Source organism: Cupressus sempervirens, chromosome 10 (genome assembly GCF_028749045.1).
Source record: "Cupressus sempervirens isolate cs-2001-9-10 chromosome 10, ASM2874904v1, whole genome shotgun sequence".
In the NCBI taxonomy this organism is placed as follows: domain Eukaryota; kingdom Viridiplantae; phylum Streptophyta; class Pinopsida; order Cupressales; family Cupressaceae; genus Cupressus; species Cupressus sempervirens.
In genome coordinates, this window is record NC_143127.1 from 59,603,485 (window position 1) to 59,609,105 (window position 5,621).

A 5,621-nucleotide genomic window follows, 5' to 3' on the forward strand; every position below is an offset into this window, starting at 1 on the left:
ACTTCCCTCCAAACTCTCATTTTTCTTGGTGGACTTTACTTTCTAACAATTGGTATCAAAGCGTCAGGTCCTTGAAAGAAAAGCTTAATAGCTTAAGATGATCTATGACACATTTTTGGACATTGTCTAAAGTTTGATAGAGTTAGCTATGATAGTTGGAAATAAAATATTAAGACACACCTTCTATGCATGGGTCCAAAATTTTGGTTTATTACTAAAAAGACTAAATTTGTGAGTGAAGAAGACAAGTTTGAAGGTTGTGAGAAAATAGAGAAAGATCTATTCATGCAAAATATTCTTTCTAGAGAAGAATTGTTATTAGCCCTTCATAAAATTGAATATGGAGAGGTGAAATATTTAAGACTTTCTAATGATATTTGGAATGCTTTACAAAGTACATTTGAGGGTGATAAATGTGATAAGAAGGCTAGACTACAAAGCTGGATATGTTTATTTCAAGATGCTAAGATGTTGGAAGATGAAACTATAAGAGGATACTTTGTTGAAGATTAGAGATTGTCATAAAAAATAAAGAATTATAAAGGAGAAAAGTCAAAAGATGAAATTGTATGGAAAATATTAAAGACCTTGACACCTGCTTATAACTAGAAAATATAGATGATTGAACAAGTTATTCCTTGTACACCCAACTTTACAAGAGATACTCTTTTTGTGAGATTGTAGGCATCTAAAATGTGGATGAAAAAAAGTGGAGAATTTCCTAGAGTAGAGACTACTTTCAATGTAGAAAGAGACAAACATATGTTGACAAGAAGTGCAAATACAAGTGGAAACTATGCTAGTAGCATCCAAAAAAAAAAAGAAGAAGACAAGAAGATTGAAGAAGGACTTTCCCTACTTATGAAGAGAGAACCTAAAGGTAACAAAAATTTTGTTTGTTGGACATGTAAAGATTTTTGTCATTATTCTTCTAAATATCCTAGAAGAGAAAAAAATTTTAAGCATAGAAAGCCCTATAAATCGAGTAACTAAGGATTTATTTTATGTTAATGAGGATGGTGAATTTGATTTAAAGATGGTAGACTTATTGAATGATAGTGATGATGAAATTGGATTTGTTTCTACTAAAAAAGAGAGTTCTAAAAAAGAAATTAAAGAAGAAAGATCATTAGTTTCACAAGTTGAAAACAAAAAGTGTGACTCAATTATAGATAGTTGGTGTTCCCATAATATGACAGGATACATGAACACATTTTTTGAATTCAATAGTTATGATGGTAGAATAGTTAGAGTTGGAAATAATGCAACATGTCACATAAAAGGAAAATGATCTATTACACTCAATGGAAAGACTAACAGTGATGATGTTTACTTTGTAGATGGTCTGAAACATAATATCTTGAGTGTTGGATATATTTTTAAAAAGGGATATCAATTACAATTCATAGAGAATAATTTATTATCAAGGATAAGAATTGAACATTGATTGGTATTGGTACAAGAATCCTACTGAAATGACATGTTTAGTTGCTAAGGTGGATCACAATTGGTTATGGCATAAGATATTTTTTCTATCAAATTTGATAACATTGTGAAGAATAGTACTAAAATTTTCAATTAGAGAGTTGCCTACGATTGTGAAATCTACTAAGATGATGTGTAAAAAATTTGTGATGGAAAAACAAAATAAAAGTTCATTTTTGAGAAAAAAGTTAACTACATAAAAGTTGGAGATTGTTTATATAGATTTGAGTGGTCCTATAAAGACTAGAGAATTCTATGGTGAAAGCTATTTTACGCTACTTATTGATTTCACTAGAATTATGTAGGTTACCTTTCTTAGAGAAAAATATGAAGCTTTTGAGAAATTCAAGATATTTAAGAGTAGAGTTGAGAATGAATTTGGTTTGAAGATTAAATGCTTGAGATTTGATAGAGGAGAATTTATTTCAAATGATTTTAACATTTTTTTGTGAAGATAATGGTATAAAAGGATAAATTTCAGCCCCTAAGATAGCATAGTAGAATGAGATAATAGAAAAGAGAAACAAATGAGTGACTAAAGCGACAAGAGAAATGATGTTAGAAAATAATGTATCACATATATTTTGGAGAGAACCAGTAAATGTTGGAAACTTACAATTGGAAAAACTGTTGTTTAATCATTGATTCCAAATATATTTATGAGACATATTTCTATCCAATCTAAATCTCATATCTATTTGATTTATGAAAAGGGTTTGAGAAGTTTCTCATAACAATAACACCTAGAGGAAAGGTTGAGTTATAAAAAGGAAGTTACAATGGACATTTGACTAGATAGAATTTGATACTTTAGAAAAGTGATTGTTTATTTCAAGAAAGCTAAGAAAATCCAAGTAGAAGTATAAAATACTCTTAGCACCAAGTAACTAATGCAAGAGCATCCTAGGGTTGCTAGCAATCTAACGCAGAGGACTTGTGTATCCTAGGGTTTCTTCACTTCAAATAATATGTTTTTTCCTCTAACCATCCAATGGTTTAGAACCTTTCCTTAATTAGGATCTCCAAGATCCTCCAAGGTATAGCTGATCCTTGGAAGATTCCAAGCTTACAAGGTTGAACTAGTCCAACTAGTCCTTAAATACCTAGTCTTTTTGGCTAGATTTCCCTCCTAGAATGTCAGAGATTCTAACTAGGATATCTCCACATACTTCCTTAGAAAATTATTAGTCCATTCAACCATTTAGAGTCCCTATAAACCTTCACCCACACTTTTGTACCCTTCACCAATGTAATTGGTTTCAAATTCATAAGGATACCTAATTGCTCCAAGGCCTATTAGGCTTGTTTTTGTTGTTTGATGATAAATTTCCAAATATCTCCAAATGACCCCACAAAAGACCTTGATAATCTCTAAGGTACTTGTGAACTCTATAAAATTCCAAAATCTTGACTTCTAATTGCACCCATAACCCCATTTCAGCCAGGCCTTAGTTTTAAGCCTATTAATTAGGCCTCTAGACTAGTGAGCACAAACAATTGTCAAAATGTCTCCCAATATTAATTTATACTCCTTACACCACTATATCCCAGTAGGGGACCATCTAGGGCTTCCTCAAATATGTTTTAACCTTTTCTACAAGGCCATGGGTGTATGTGCCAAAGCACTCTTGTCCAAGTCCTAGCTCACCTATTCTCATCAGTCAGCCATTGGGCTTCCAATTTGGCCAAGGAAAACCATTGAATTTTTATTTATTTATTTACAATCTCTAACCCTACTTCCCCAATTTTTTCAATCAATTCCTCCAATGGGTTCCTAGGTTAGAGCCATTTCTTTCTAAACAACACTGTCAAATGGACTGCAGACTAGTGACTTTCAAAATGTTTTAATCTTGCACACTAGTAAATTAAAGAAAACCTATCTAGTTGCAATGAAAAGTAATTAAACCCTATATATTTCCATATAAACTAATCTACTCTACCAATCTATACCAATTGTACAACCATAATAAAATAGTACATTTTTCATAAAGTCCTATCACAAACATCCATACAGAAGTACATAAAACTATATTTGCAATCTAAATTTTCATTAACCTTCTCCAAGAATTAAATAAATGCTTATATCCCAAGCATGGGTGGTTATAACCAATCTAAGAAAAAATTCTCCATTGTTGCAAAAGTTGTCAAAGTTGCTTGAGCAAATTTTCAAAATTACTTAACAACTTTTTGCACAATGAAAATTTTAGCCCATATTGACAACTATATAGTTGAGTGTGAGCACCTTGACTCTAGAAAAAATCTAGAGTCCTAAATCACTCTTCAAATTCATCCTACCCCCAAAAAAACTATTCCTCTATTGTAAGCAAAAATGGAAATTTTTAGCAACTTTTCCTGTAGTGAGCACTGTAGGCTATTACAACATATGGTTGATCCACCATAGATGAAAACCAATTGTAATTTATTCCACACATCCAAAAACATATAAATGAATAAAAAAGAAAGGTTACTTGCATCATAATACCCTATGAAAAAAACTCAAGTCTCTTGAGTTAGGAGGTCAACAATGGTGACCCCATGTTTCATAATGTCTACCTATGTCATCCAAGTAGCCTCAAAATTAGGTAGTCCCTACCATTTGATGAGTACTCTTTATAGTTACCATTTTTAGTCTTCCTAAGCACTTTAGAATCCAAGGTTTTTTCCAACTTCATAGGTGTAGGATTAAGTAAGTCTTCATCCAATCATCATTCTCTAATGCTCCAAGAGAAGATTGACCTAAGTGTAGAGGTGGCCCCTCCTAAGGATAAAAATCACAAACATTGAAGATTGGTGAGATTCCTAAATCAGGAGGTAGCTCCACCTCATAGGAATTCTTGCCATATTTGTGCAAAATCTTCATTGGGCCTATCTTCTACATGAGTAGCTTAATTGGTTGACCCTTGGGAAGCCTCTCTTTTCTAAGGTAAAAAAGGACTAGATCCCCTACCTTGAACTAAAAATCTCTTCTTGTTTGATCAGCTTTGGCCTTGTATTTCTCCACCTGCTTTTACAAAGTTTTGGTGACTTGATCATGAAGTTCCTTCATCTACTTTGCAAATGACTCCCCTTGTGCACTCCTTTTGTCATATAAGATGAGATATTTGAGCTCGAAGATCCCTCTAGGATGGGTCCCATACACTATTTCAAAAGGGCTTTTGCCAGTGCTCCTATTGATGGAGTCATTATAGGAAAATTCAGCTTGCCCTATGATGTGATCCCATGACTAGCCATGCTACTTAGTTAAACATCATTAGAGATTCCCAAGTGACATATTCACCACCTCTATTTCACCATTTGATTGAGAATGGTAGGATGAATAGAAGGATAGATTTGTACCAAGTTTTTTCCACAAGGTCCTCCAAAAGTGACCTACAAACTTACTATGCCTATCACTTACAATACTCAAAGGAAATCCATGAATTCTTAGTGTCCCTAAATAATAGGCCCACAATTTGAGATGCATCATTGGTTTGTTTACAAGGAATAAAATGTGCCATCTTGCTAAAAAAGTCCACTACCACAAAAAAACTATCACTACCACTTGCTGTCTTTAGAAAACCCAACACAAAATGCATACTAAGGCACTCTCAAGGCCTTTGTGGTATGATAAGTGGTTGATACAATCCACCAGTGCTGCTTTGTTCTTTTTCTCTCTAGAAGATCTAACATTTTTCCATAGACCTTCTAATATTAGACTACATATTAGGCGAATAGTAATTCCTATTAACTTTCTCTAGAGTTTTATCTACTCCAAAGTGTCCTCCTAAACTACCTTGGTGTTTCTCCTTCACAATGTTCTCCCTCATTGAGGATTGGGGTATGTTACCCATTTTTATCACCATGCATAAAATAGAAAGGTTGACCAGTCATATTTCTTAGGGTGGTGAGAATGAAATATTTTAACTCGTTAAATGCCCAAGTAACTAGGGTATACATAAAATGTAGACCATGCTTTATTATTAAATGCCTAGGTTTTAATCTTCTAAATCTACATGTCTTATGGTTACAAGAATTCTATTTACTATAATCTATAAATTTCTTTAAGTCTTGGTTTATGTCATGAAATAAAAAATCATGAGGGTCCTTGATCTTTAGTAGATCAAGGGTTGTCATTTTATCACTTTAGGGAGTTGCAA